Source organism: Calonectris borealis, chromosome 8, assembly GCF_964195595.1.
Source record: "Calonectris borealis chromosome 8, bCalBor7.hap1.2, whole genome shotgun sequence".
Taxonomy (NCBI): domain Eukaryota; kingdom Metazoa; phylum Chordata; class Aves; order Procellariiformes; family Procellariidae; genus Calonectris; species Calonectris borealis.
Window position 1 is genome coordinate 25,947,692 of NC_134319.1, and position 14,565 is coordinate 25,962,256.

The 14,565-nt window shown below is 37.3% G+C and overlaps 1 protein-coding gene across 2 annotated transcripts in view; it reads left to right on the top strand.

Annotated features, from left to right (window-relative positions):
- Positions 1–14,565, top strand: part of DENND1B (DENN domain containing 1B) — a 165,664-nt gene that overhangs the window by 40,504 nt on the left and 110,595 nt on the right. The gene's annotated exons all lie outside the window — the stretch shown is intronic.

The following is a 14,565-nucleotide window of genomic DNA, read 5'->3' on the forward strand; positions in this document are numbered from 1 at the left end:
TACAGGACTGATGGATTATTTCACTGTTTGTAGTGATAGCAAAGCTATTAATTGATGTGTTGGGTTTTTCCCCCCTGGACTATTTTATTAAAGTTATTAATATTTAAGATTTAATGAAAATATTAAATTTTATTATTTCAGCAACTTTTAGATGAGTTTCTTCCATGGAAATATTTTTATTTTCATAAACAAAAATACATAAAAACACTAAATAGAATAAATATCTCTGACTCAATGTCTCTCTTTGCTCTTCTTTTTAGACTGATACTGAGTCAAACATATTCTTCATTGGTAATATCACCACAATGGATGATCTGGAAATATTTTTGTACACTAGATCTTGATAAATTGTGATTTTTTTTTAAATCAATAATACAAGATTCTGTAAAGACAGCTATAAGGTGATTCATGATGAAAGAAATAAATATACAAACATAGAAGGCAGGATGTCTGGTTAGGGAATAGCATCAGTCAGAAACGTGCGGTTTATAAGATAGTGATAAATGGTGCATGAGCAAAGTGTGCTGTTATATGTTCTTAGCTAGACATCCAGCAAGTTTTGATAATTTTCCTGGCTGCAGAATGATTATCTTCATTGTTATTTAAATTCTTCTTTTCTGGTTTGTTTTGTTCTTTTTCTTTTCCCTAAGAAAGACTTGATCTTAAAAAAGAAAAAAAAAAAAGAGAAATTATGTATGAAGAAAAATGGGAGCTTATTCAGTAAGTCGAAGGTTATTCAAAGAACAGCTGGTGTAGAAAAATGATTAGAAGATGAAGCCCACTGAAGACTGGAGGAGAATCATACAAAGATGCCACAGACATACCTAATCTATAAAACCCAGAGTCCTCAGGCAGCTCTGCCTTTGGGCTCTGAGAAACCTATGCCTGCACATTGTGTCTCAGCAGTGTAGGGAATCTAGTGCTTCAGGTAAATTGCTTGTGTTCCTGGAAAAGTCTGTTTTAATCCTCATCCTTGCAAGGGAGATTTTCCTATTGGAACCACTGGATTTGAACAGAATACATAGCAGCTTCTATAGCAAACGCCTGAGCCAAGTAGTCAAGTGAAATCAGCAGAAGCCTTCTGTGCCCGTGTGTCTGTGCATGTTGAACTCGGTAGGTTTGGATTGGAGACCTGAATATCTACCAGATTTAATTATTTTTAAAAAATGAGATCTCACTAGAACTGTCAAGGCTAATTTCAATGAACGTTTGTGGGGAGAATATTAAAAAAAAAAAAAAAAAAACAACCCAAAAAAACCCCAAAAACCAAAAAACAAAACCAAAAAAGACAAAACAGAAAAAGAATATTCTCCATCCTATTTTCCAGTCATTTCTATTTTAAATGTAAAATGTGTGAGCTAGTTTTTGGATGTATCCCAAAGAATCATCTTTCCTAAATTCTAAGGGCTGTCTGTTTGCACAGTGATGTGATAACAGTGGGCAAAATATTTTCCTCTCTTCCTGAATATTTCTACAGTTTATCATGTCACCTTTTTGTTGCTTTCATAATGCAAAGAAAACTTGCCTAAGCCATTTTGATATATTCCTCCTCTTTCTCACGTTCGTCCTCTCAGTATGCCTGAACTTTGCAATGCTTACTCATCCCTAATCCTCTCTTATTCTTGTGGCCTACCATTTTCTTTTATGCTGGGCAATATTCGTCTTTTGGTCTCTTTTCTTCTTCAACGTCGACTTTCCAAAATCTTGTTTTGCAAAAGATCCCATCTGTTTTGAATGGGACGTAGGAACTACAGATGATCAGGAAAAAGAAAAGATTAGTGATTTGTCATAATCACTTACTCGCACACAGGCCATTTAAAGGAACTATTAAGGCGCAGTTTTGGTACCACAGAAGAATTTGCAAGATTCATTGTTGATTTCCTTATCTGTCAAGACTGCAGGGAAACCACTTATTTTCTATCTGGTAATTCTTCAGATGCCAGAATAAGAAGGAAAAGGGAAAAACACAGACTGGGGAAAGAAAAAAAAGTAATGCTTCAAGGCAGGAAATGAAAAATACTTCTCTTTGCCAGAGTATGTCAGAAAGTTGTTTTTGGTGGTTTTTTTTTTGTTAGTTTTTTTTTTGATGTTGGGAGTAATTAACTTTTTAATGACTCTCAAATTAAACAATGAACTCATGCCAGGTAGAATTCTAAGTACAAAGAACCACCATTTCAAAGAAAATCTTTATTAAAAAGTACCCCAGAAGCCAAAAGAACTAACCCATTTGAGACATCATAGAGTTACAATTTACTGTTGTACTGACATTAATGCTATAAACATGAGTTTGACAACGTTGAAAAAGTTCTGAATAATCAGTGCTGTAGAAAAAATGTGACGATTCCTGATGTGAGCATATATAGCTCTTCTGTGGTTATCCTCACAAGCTCACATTTGGATGAGGAATGGGTTGTAGCCATTTAATGGAATTTTTTTTTAATTTAAAATATATTTTGAATGTATATGCCTACAGGCTCTGTCAAAAATCCCCTTGTGCTCAATGAAATTTTTATGATAAAAGATGCATATGTTTTTAATCTTGAAATTCCTATTTTGTTTATTCAGACTGGTTAGACTAGAGTTTAATTTCAGCCTTGCAAGCTCATTTTCAAATGGAAGTCTATACAGAGAAAATAATAATGCTATGATATCTGGAAAAAAAAATCTGGTAGTTTTAAAAAGAAAGTATTTTTTTTAATATAGAGAAGCAGCCCAAATAAAAACACCACCTTTGCTTCCAAAATGAAATACTTCATAACTGTTAAAAAGAAAACGTGTATCTCTGCAAAAATTAATGTCACCCAGCAGAGATCTGCTGATGCTGGCTGTCTCCTCAAGGCAGTGGAGTCAGTGGCAAAACGCTATTGATGTCAGATGTGTCCAGATGCCTCCAGAATGCCTCTATTCGTAACTGTTCTGGAAATAAAAACACTCAAGCTCCCAGTAACTTCATTGGGTTGAAACATTCCTGGGAAAAGGAGTAGTGTTGGCACAAGGAAGGACGAGGGCACAGCGCCGATAGCACCAGCAGGTGTTAGTGGCTCTGCCAGAGGCAGTGCTGCTTGCTGTGTTGTCTTAACCGTTGAAGCATGTGAAGTCTAACATTTCTTACAAAGTGAGTACTTACAACTATTTTGGATATTGTTTTTAGCTGTGTGAGAATTCAGTTGCATTTTAATCTGTTGCTTATTGGCCCAACGTGATTTCCATCTCCAATAGGTCCCAGAGTATATGGTGTGTAGAAAAACTGATCCATTGAATAGTTCTTATTCTTCGCCCTTTTAATCACGTAATTATTTCTTTCTTTAGTCTGCCACTTCTCTGCTGGTGAAAAACATCTCACCAAAAAGATGATACAAACAGCTAATATGGCAGGAGATGGTCTTACCCAGAAGCCACTTTAGTAATATGAAATAGGACAACGGGTTGTTGACTGAAGATGTGGGTTAAGAAAGAATTGAGACTCTGCATTAGATTGTTCGCTGTGTTGCAGATTTCATTCTACCTTCTCTGGCTCTCTGCTTTCTAAGGCAAGCAGACTACATCTGCTTTTTCATGTCAGGCTTTTCCCAAACCCTGCAGATGAGTAACCAGTAAGGGATATGGCATCCCATGTGAGGAATCTCTAGTGTTTTCTATGAAGTTACTGTAACGCCCTTTATGTTATTATCTCATATTTTATATCATAATATCTGGGTTTTATTTTGAATGTATCACATTTTGCAAAAGTCACCACTGAATTGTGAGCAATAAACCTTACTCCTTATTCTGTAGTGACCCAACTACTAAAGCCTGATATTATACATGTAAATCTATCAGATTCATGTGGAAATATTTGTATATATAAAAATATTTAGACACACATGCATGTGTGTAAACATCAGTTGTTTAAGGGATAAATCCTATGAAGTACTAATACCTTAGCCTTCCCTCAGCAAAGCACTAATCGCACACTTACTTTCAACGTATGTGTTAACTATTGAAAGTTAAGCCTGGCTTAAATGAATGTCTGACTAGAGTCAAAGTGCTCAGTTTCTTGCAGGATGGAATATTTAATTGCATGGATCGTGGCAGCAATTATATAAATGAGGTCAATATAAAAGAGATTATATTCTTTTTCTAAAGATTTAAATAATAGCACAAGTTTTATTTAAAAAAAAAATCTCAAGAAGCAAGCTGAAGTCTGTTGTCTGGGTCAAAATAATGTGTGGAGGCCAGTTGTGACGATTTTGTGTTCCTCTGTGCTCTCCTAAGAGAGCAGCAGGAACCCAGGAGGTACGAGACTGTTCACACTCTTTTCAAGGCTGCAGGCGTGCTGTTAGGGGATACATCTCACCGGCTTTCTGCATTTGATGGCTTTTTTCTTTTATTCTGATGAAGCATTAAATACATGTTTCAAATGTTTATGCTAACTAGATAGGTGCTTGCTTTGGTGTTTTTGTTTTTATCAGTAAATCTTAAAAAGGATTTTGGGATTTTGTAGCTTGTGTATTAATAAGTTTGATTAGTATTTGGGTACATTGGTGTGAGAAAGGAGGAAACAATCTAATGAGATTACTAATTTTCAAAAGTATTGTTGCCTAAATGTTGCACCTTATTGTTTAGTTTAAGGATATTTTGGAACTTGAATCCCTGTGTAACTTTGAGGTAAACAATTAACCCAGCTGAGATGATGGCAACTTTGTGCATTGCAAGTAAGCTTTATCCGGTTAAGATAGTTTCCTGTGATTTCCTGACACTTTGTGTTTGAAATACATATTGTTTTTATTGAAGAATACTGTGTGTGTAAGGCAGCAATGCTTTCTGTCTATACAAATCACAGCTGATAGATGATCGGCAGAAAAACATTCAGAGGTATATATATAGTTGCTAATTGCACTGTGTGAACAGAAAAGATCTGTCTGGTCCTGATAAATATTCTGTGAAATAACTGCCCACCTAGACATGCTGGGAACACCCAGGATCACCGAGGCCCTTACATCATTCGAGACGTAAATATTCCAAGATGCATTCTCAATTTTTGTTTTTAATTCATCCCAACAGAGACAGAATAAATCTTTGTTTTGAGACTTTTCTTTTTAAAATCATAAAAGCCCAATACTGAAAACTTGGTACTTTCTTGAAATTTTGAGGACAGGTGGCAACATGAAGTATGCTTGTTTTCAGGATTGTGGCACTTCTGTTTTATAGAGCTTTTAAGTTAAAAATGTTGAACTTGATCAGCATATGGTACTGGCTAGCCTCATCTCTACCAGCTCTTTTGTTTTCTTGTTATTGTTATAGGTCTTAATGACAGTTGTAAGCCATAGTTCTGGATGCAGGGGTTAGTCCACCCTGGGGAGGAGAGGGAGAAACAGCAGTGTGGATTATGGAAATATGAATTGATCTAAAAAGCAGCTCTCTTGTAACAGAATGGGACTCAAAGAAAGACTGGGGGGAAGCTGGTGAAAAGACGATGGAATATGATGTGAAAATGATCATTTGAATGCTTTCCTTTTCATTCCCAGCTGCTGTGTTCTGGTGAAAAGGCATGCATTTGTATATCTTAAGGCTGGGTGAAAAAGGGCCAGATGAATGGAATTACTTGTTAGATATGTTTTCATTTTGAGTCAAATAAATTATGTGCATTTTAATAGACTGTATGCATATGTTAGCCTTTTTTTTATCATACAGCTGTGATATTGGGGAACCACATCTTGTAGAAATGTTCTTTTCTCTGTTTGCTCAAATAAGTACAGTATTAATATTTGACTGTCCTTCAGATATTCTGTATCAGCCTATCGAAAATAACTGTTAGTGATTTGGCTTATTCCTATGGCCTGCAGCGATGTGCCAAGCCAAAGAAGAAAAAATTAACTCACGGCTGAAACAGTGATGACAACCATTTGGAACGTCTTCCAGAAAGACTGCCAAATTGTCATGTGTGATGTCGTTGTTGATTGACCTCATCTGCCCTCAGAATATTCCAGTCTGATGTCACCTAATTCCTTATTCCGTGCTACCTTATACTTTCCCATCTAGTTGCTTAGTACCCTCCATCCACTTTAGTCTTCAATATGTTGCCTCTGTTTTCCTTTCAGCGTTGCTCTTGTGTCTCAAGCTTACTGCTGCTCTTTGAGGAATATCACCCTCTTTCTATGTTTGGTGCTGGATGTAATATTCCTGAACCCTGTGTTTGGTTCTTGGCTCTTGCTCTGCCTTTCTTGATGATAGTTTTCTGCAGAACTGGGAGAGCATTCGAGGCGCATTGGTTCACTGTTACTGCTACAGGTATTTGAAGTGTCACTTCAAATAATTTGTTTATGTTTTGTTAAATAAAGTAACTTTCTTTTACATATTACTTATGTTAGGAAATGGTCTGGAATCAAACGTCATAATCCAAGTATGATGAAATCAAGGAACCAGGGCACTGTGGTGCCAAAGAACGAGAATTGATGGGACTGGGATCAGGAACTGGAGCAGCAGAGGACTTTGCCAGCAGCAAGAGCAAGGCAAGGGTGGTTAGTGGGCTGCAGCTGGAGGGTCCAGACTACATGGTTTGGGATCTTGGACGAGGAGTAAGTGAAGGTGAAGCAGCTCCAGGCAGGTGATCAGGAAGGGAAATACATTAATCCATCAGAATATTATTATTTCTGGTACTCATTACTTCTGTATAAGTTTTCAAGGCATTGTGAACTACTTGGCTGGTAGGCTCTATTTGCTTCTTCCCTAAGCAGAGGTGTCGAGTTTCTGGTTTTTGTGTGAGTGGTTTCTGTCTGCAGTCATTAATAAAAGTACAAGCAGGAACAAAAGATCCACATCTGAGAAGTAACCTGTGTCTGAGGTTACAGCGCATGCTCATCTCTGTTCTTTGTCCTTCACTAGGTACTAATGGCCACTATTAGAGAAAACATACTGGGCCAGTGCAGACTCAGTGCATCAGTTCTTGAATTTTAGACTAAAGTTGGGAAGAGGGAAGGCCTCTTTCAATTTATAGGGAAACCCTGCTGTAGGAACAAGTGTGTTATTAATTTTCAGTAAGTGTGGTGAATATTTGGGTTAGATTTGTGAGCGTCTTCCCTGAGCATGGGCAGTTTCATTCTTCTAGATCAAAGTGAAGCAGCTGAAAATCTTCCTGGCTGTAGCTGCTTGTGCTGCCTGGCTTGCTGGTGGAAGCTGCCACCCTCTCCTCTTAGCTGTTCAAAGTTGGCTTATGCTATATCGGAGGTCTAAGCTAAGCTGATTGACTTTGTGCTGAAGTGGCTGATGGATGCTCACGTGCAGAAATACCAACCTGAAATCGTTGCAGAGTAATCTGTAGCAAGATGCTGTAGCAGGGAGCCAGAAGATCTGGACAGGCTCAGCCATAGGCAAAGTGAATGTACATTGCGTATCTTCTTGGGAAAAAACACATCTGATTGTATGTCCGTTGTATTTTATTTTTTGTGGTAGTCATCTGTCTGCATCTGGTAACACAAGGGATATGTTAGTGCTGTAAAATTATGCTTGTTTGCTTCTTCCCTGTCCCTCTTTGGTCTTGGAGTTGTTTCATCTCTCTTCCATTTTTCAACACTGTTGATAATATCTGAATTTAGTACTGAAAAACTATTACTACAAGTAATTCTTGTTGAGCTATGTTATGGTAAGGCTTAGAATTTGATCTATGCTGCCTGTAAAACAAGAAATAACTGTTTCCTTTATAAAAATATCACAAATAATTGTAATTATGAAACCATAATGCTAGCAGGTTCCTTAGAAGCTGATTTCCTTTCTCAGTTCCTTTTCTTTTGCTTATAGATTCTTCTAGCTCAAGAAACTAGGCTCACACACGTAATCGGTTTCACTACCCTTCCCAATGTGATGTGGTTCCCCGACTTCCCCTGCTACTGGCACAGCTGTGTGAGCGGCACGCTCCCCCGTAGGATCTCACGTTTAGAGGTGGACGAGCCCAGTCACGGGTTTAGCTTTTGAACTGTCTCACCTTATTTATCTGCATAAGTCACTCTGTACTACAGATATTTTCTCTCGGTGTGGCACCCAAGTTGTCCATTAACTTATGTGATACTTCATTTATTAACTGCTACTAAGTTTCTGAGTTGCCAGCAAAATCGGGATTTCATCATTGCATATGCTGTATGGTCATTTTATGAAAAAATCAGTGGAAAGTTCTGATACTGGAAGAGCATCACCTGGCATTCTAAGACACAGTTTTACTCCCCGGCCTGAGCAGGCCAATTCTTGCATATGAGCAATCTGCAGATCTGGTGCTGGCCTTTCTGTGTACATCAGTACTGGGTATTTTCTGGGCAGACCAATTGTTCAGTAGAAGCTTTCTAGGCAAGGAATGACATCCTGCTATTTTCAGACACTCTCTGTTTCAGGACTTGTCTTTTAGGTAACTAATGCTGTACTTCTTATTTATACTTAGGATTTCATTCAGAAAAAGGAGCAATTTCATATGTTGTGCTCAGGCTGCTGTTCCCAGTTTGACTGTTGCAGTCATAATGTTTGCCTGCTTGCTTCTGCTTCTGAAATATGCCTGGGTGAAAGCATAATGGTTAGAAAACTGAGGGAGTTGGAAAGTGTGAAGTGGTATTTCAAACAAGGTGGAGTTTTTTGTTTGTTTGTTTTTTACCTGTCAGTCCACAAAAACATGTTTTATGGAAAAATCCAGACTTTTTACTGATGACACTAAGAGGAGATTTGAAAGAACTTCAGTAGTTGTCAAAAACGTTTGCTGGTTGTACATCCCAAAGTCTGGCAACCTCTGATCACCTGTGTTGAAAAGACAGTGTGGTGCCGTGTGCGGATAGAAAACATTATCTAATTTATAAAGTAAATCCATTTAGCTGATTTCTCCCTTCTGCCTCAAAAACGATCTTCTCCTTTTCTTGCCTCTGACCTTTCATTCTGGTTTCCTGGTTGCTGTGTGTTGTGGGTCTTCCGCCTTGGCTACTTCCATCAAAATTGCAGTTGCTTTTTTTTTTGTTTGTTTCTTTTATAATCAGTACTATGCGTAGTTTGAAGTTTCCAGTGAAATGCTGAAATTTATGGAGGGAAAAAATATTTGGAACAAAATATGCTTGGAGTTGAAATGAATCTGAAATGTACCCCGTGTCATCAAGAGCAGAGTTTGTCATGCTTGAAATTTTATGACTTTTTTCAGTATATTTTATTTTTATGGAAATGCAGCTATTTATTACTTGTAGTATAGTTTTATAGTTAATTTTCCTTTTAAAAATTTCTTTCCTTGATGAGAAGGAAAAATCTTGACGAGAAGAAAATCTTGCAGATAGGAGCCTTTTGACCTGAGTGTCAACTACGCTCTACTCATGATATTCCTTGATGCTGTTTTGCAGCCATTTCTGAGACTGCAAACTTCACTTTAATGCAATGTATTGAATAGGCGGAGTTGGGTATGTTGCAAATAGACTCAATTCTGTCCTAAGCTATCAGAGTATTCCAAGGTGAAACAAATCGAAAAGAACCAATATTAATATGTGCTTTATTTTATGGTGGTTGTTTTTTTCACCACTGGAGAAGGAGCATCTGAGCAGGATGTGCGGAGGGTTCTCAGTGTTGCTGCCAAAGATGTATCTTAACTGGTGTTGTAAGCAGTGGGAAATCTTAAGACACCTTGAATGAAACAAATATTGCTGCCCTCTTAGCTATGTAGGATGACACCTGGATTTTAACCTGGTCTTCAAAGACTTACATATTTGGATTTTGAAAGTGATGTCTACCTTACCTCTAGTTTAAGACAGTTTCTCTGTTGAGTTTCCAGATAATGTTAGAGATGCTGTTATTGAAAGTGTATATTAATAAAAAGTCACTTTTTCCCTACTGTACGATGATAGAAAATTGTGTGTCATACTCTGGTGTCTTTTTTTGTACAAAATGTAATGAACTTTCTTAAAGATAATAAATGCTCTACTACCTTAAAAGTTAAATATTGCCCACATAATAGTCTCAAGAGTGGAGACGGAAGAGCATATTTCCTGTTTTTCCCAGCTCTCTGATATTGCCTAGGGAATAATGGTCTCCCTGACAGGAGTCAGGGAAGTAAAGGGAACTATGTGTTGGTGCATGGGGTACAAATATTACATGCTTGCTAGAGCTGTATGGCGAAGTATTATTTCTCTTGTTTTTGTTTGCCTTGCCGGTAATAGTGGTAGAGGTAACACTTCAATCTACACTTACCTAATGGGAACTTTCTTTGGGAAGAAGAGCATTGTCAATTTTTCTGTTTTTATTACGAGTTCCAGGAAAGTTGAGGTTTTTTTTTTAAGCAGATAAATCAACCTGTGCTGAACTTCATATTGTTTTAACTATTCTGCTATGTAACCGAGCTTGTTATTTTAAAGTAAACTTTGGGTCCCTGTATGCTACAGCTGTGGCTGAAGTATGGTTTGTTTTTAACTAGTTACATGGTGACAAATGGAACAATTAGACAAATAGAGACTCTAACATTGTATAACTTAATAAAAATCTCTGAATTTTTAAACTTACTCTGTGGTTGTTTAGGAAGCCTTATTCTTCAATCTTGCAGGATAGCGAGAATAACAATGCTTTTTAAAGTACTCAGGGTTAATTGATACTTTTGTTCTTTTCTCCTTGTAAGGTGCCTTTGAAAAATGCTGTAAAAGCAGTAAAATCTTATGTGTACTGCCTGGGACGCCAGCCTTAGTCTGCTGTACAGGGCAAGAGTGTCCTGTAGTGTTGAAGTGTACCGCACCCTGGTCATGTCACTGTTCCAATCATTAATTTTCTTTCATTTATTTTTGTCTGTATTTAATGTACTGTTAGTTCTAAGTGATGTTGCAACAATCACCTATAAGTTCAGTAGCAGATACAGCTGACCTTCAGGTCTCCACTGCCGCCTCTTGTTTATGTGATTTTGCTTCTCTAAGATCTCAAGATCTTCTTGTTTCCTTGTTGTCTAGAGTGATCTCCTCCTCATTTGCAGGTATTCAGCTCCTCATTCATTTTAGGCAACAAATATTTCTCTGAATAAACTTCTCAGATTGTAGTTTATGTGTGAGCCAACTAAATGAGTAGAATTTGTGGGTCGAAACAATCTACCGTTGTAGGAATGTACACATAGCTCAGCTTAGTGGAGTTTTAATCTGTCTTGAATCCATTAGTGACAACTTCTGCTACATGGTCCAGAATCACCTTTCCCTTTATATGTTTGTCAGGGATGTATGAACTCTTATGTGTCAGCCGTACTGAGGTAGAATTAGGTGTCAGAAAACAAAGCACTCTCCACAACTTCCTCTGAAAATTGTGAGATGAAAAGAGCAGGTCTATTTTGAGGGAGCTGCGATTGCACAAATTTTCTTTTTTATCTTCTAGAAATAGATGTATTGCAACAGGTAGAGCTTAGAGGGCACATCTACAGGTCTGTGTTTTGCCACCACTGAAACTCCTGTGTCACACAGTTGTGTTACCCCCACCATTTTATGTCATGACTGTGTTCATCCTGTGGTGTTACGCTGCAAATGAAATGGTGCTATGTGCATGTGACTTTCGTGGGACTACCCCATAAATATAACTAGCAAGCCAATTAGTAATTGCTATTAAATATTAATATTTCTCTGAAACAATTTCAGAGAATTCTTCATAATTTGCCTTTAGACCTAGAGGAAAATTTGAAATATCTGAAGATGAAAATGCAGAAAGTTAACTACTGATTGTGTGTCTTTCCAGTGTGCAAAGTGGGACTCATTGCTACGTCTGGAAAACTTTTTTGTTTCAAATGATTCATAAAGGTTGGAGAAAGGTGTTGCTTGTGTGGCAGAGAGCTTGTTAGAATCACACAGTTGTACACTCGGCTTTCCAGTCTCTTCTTCACAAGTAGCCTTGAACTCCTGAAAGTTCTAAATTATATGTACGCTTTATATAACAAATACGGAAATGATAGCTAAAATATTTAAAACTGGAGATTTCTGACTTTTAAAAAAAGGTTTTTAAAAAAAAGTAAGAGAAAGCCATGTAATTTACTGGTTCATTCTTGCAACAATGAAGTTCTGTAACCTTAAGGTACATTTATTTATTTATTTATTTATTAAAAGAGCTTTGCATCTCCACCTTAAACCATTTGCATTTAATTTCTGTGTTCTTCTTTGCTTTAAGTGTTCAGAAAGCAGCAGATAATTTTTTTTCTTTTTCCCCTGCAGAACTACTAGGTAGTCACTGAATGATGCACTTTGGAGAGAGGCACATAGAGGTTAAAAATAGTTATGGAGGCCTGATAATGACTTCCATACTTTAGAGCTTTGGATTTCTGTGAATGTAATCTAAGATTAAAATTTTTTATTATTCAAACCATTTAAGCCTTTCTTTATTGTAGCTATGATTTTCTGATGAGTTTTTTAGCAGAGGTAAGAGCTAAGTCTTCGAAATATAACTATTGCTGCTGGCTTCGCATGAGTCCCTGCTGCGGGTGTGCGCGGCTTCAGAGGAAGGAAAAGTCCGTGGCGAGGACAGAGCTTGCCTTTTCATCGGCTGTTTTATGTGGCAGCATTAGAATTTCACCTTCGTTGAGCCATAATGATAAAGGGCTCAACGCTGCAAGATGCTAAGCAGCCTGGCTTTGATTTAAGAATGAACCTAAATCTGTGCTTAACTTTAAGCATTTAAATATTCCCACTGAAGTCACTGGTTTGAGTCAGAAATACCTGTCATTACAGTCTTAAATCTCAAGTAGATCTCTTGTTTGTATGTTTGGACTGGCACAGGGTGACTGAAAACTATGGTAAGGAGGATCTTTACCTTCGAGGAAAGATCTGAGAGCAGCTTGGGTTAAGAGTGAAGAAGGGAGGACTTTGGAGTTGGAAATGGAGATTTGAGTAGGGAAGACTGGTAAGAAGAACCAAAAGAGAGACCTGCAATCAGGTGTTTCAAGAGAAGACATTTAAAGAGAGGTTAGTAGGGAGAGGAAGTTCTAGCAGGAAGAAAATAAGAGTTTTGAAGGACAATTAGATGAAATACTAAAATAGAATAGCAAGTAGCTTTTGTCCACAAGAGAAAAAAAAAAGACGACCATTCAATAAAGTAGATATGACAGAGATAAAAGACTGAAAAAAAGAGAATTTCCTCTTTCAGTGAAAAGGGGTGGGGAAAAAGGACTTCACAAAAGTAAGGTAGAGAAATAAAAGAAAGACAAAAGCTAGAAAAATATTGTTCCTAAGAAAGAAAACAGTTGAAGTAAGGATAATGGAGGGGAAAATTGCAAAAGTGTTTTGTAACTAAGTGGATGATCATTTATTTGTGCTCCTGCAATTGATATTTCTTTGGCTGATTTCTGCCTCAAAACAGAATAAAGAGATGAGGATAGATAGATAGTTATTTGAGCACTAACTTACATGAATGATTTTGGTAACCTGGTCTGGATTATGTAATTAAATAATTCAAATTATCTTGGTTACTATCTATTTTATTTAGGCTAGTTCTTCCCTGGGTATCCTGATGTGTCTCTGGAATGGACACAGTGTGACTGTGTCTCAGTGTAAGGCTGTTCCCTTTCTTCTCCAGAAGATGCTCTATCCATATGTAGAATGGACTGGGGGAGAACCCACCTGCTTGCTTGAGGAACAGTCTTGTGCTGCAGATGAACACAGAAATAGTTGGAAGGTAACAGGGCTGTCTTTTAAAAAACAGTGTCTAAACTGCTATTTATGAAGTGGTTCAGCATTCTGGATACTGTAAAATATTCCTATCGGGGAAGATTTTCAATCCTTTCATAGGGATGCGCTTGGAAAAAATCAGGTCCTTTTCCCTCCCCACTTAAATGCAAACTGCAGAATATGTCATAACAAGAAAAAAAATGCTGGGGTGAATAGCTCCCACGTTCTTCTAACCTCAGAAATTAATCAGGTTAAGCTTCAATACTTAATTATTTCAGTAGTGTAATATTAAGTGATTAACTTAATTTCTGTCAATTCATCAAGTCGTCTGGCCTCATCTATGTAGAAGAAGGTACTGGGTGAAATGCATAAGTTAATGTGTAGAGATACATTAATTCTGTAACAGATACCAAATCTGGTGCAATTTTCCCACAGAAGCAGCTCCTGTACCTTCTTCCAGCTGTAGCGAGATCCCATTGTGTCTTGTTCAAATGGAAAAAGAAATGAGTCTCCTCCCCAATCACTGTGCTCTACAACATATACTGAACAGCCATGAAGGTTTCATACACTTGTATCAAGTGACTGTGATGATATAAAAAAAAAATTCCTATCTTTTCTAATTAGTAATGAATATGGTGTATAAGGAAAATGACGAACCGGTAATTTCACTTAAGGGCAAGATTGTGAGTTATCAGCTTTTCTCCAGAAAACTGAGATGTATGAGTTCAGAAGCATCTTCTACCACCTTTTACATTGCTTTATAAAATAACGATACACAGAATTAGCTGTATGGGTATCAAAGTAAACAAGAAACGCTAAATAGTTCTTACTTTTTAGGCTTCTGTAATATCATCTCAATGTAAAGCCCACTGAGCATGACCAGGCCAGGCTGGAGTTGTGTAGTGCAATTGATGAACGTGAATTAATAAAACCACTGGACCATGAGCCTCTGAGAGCA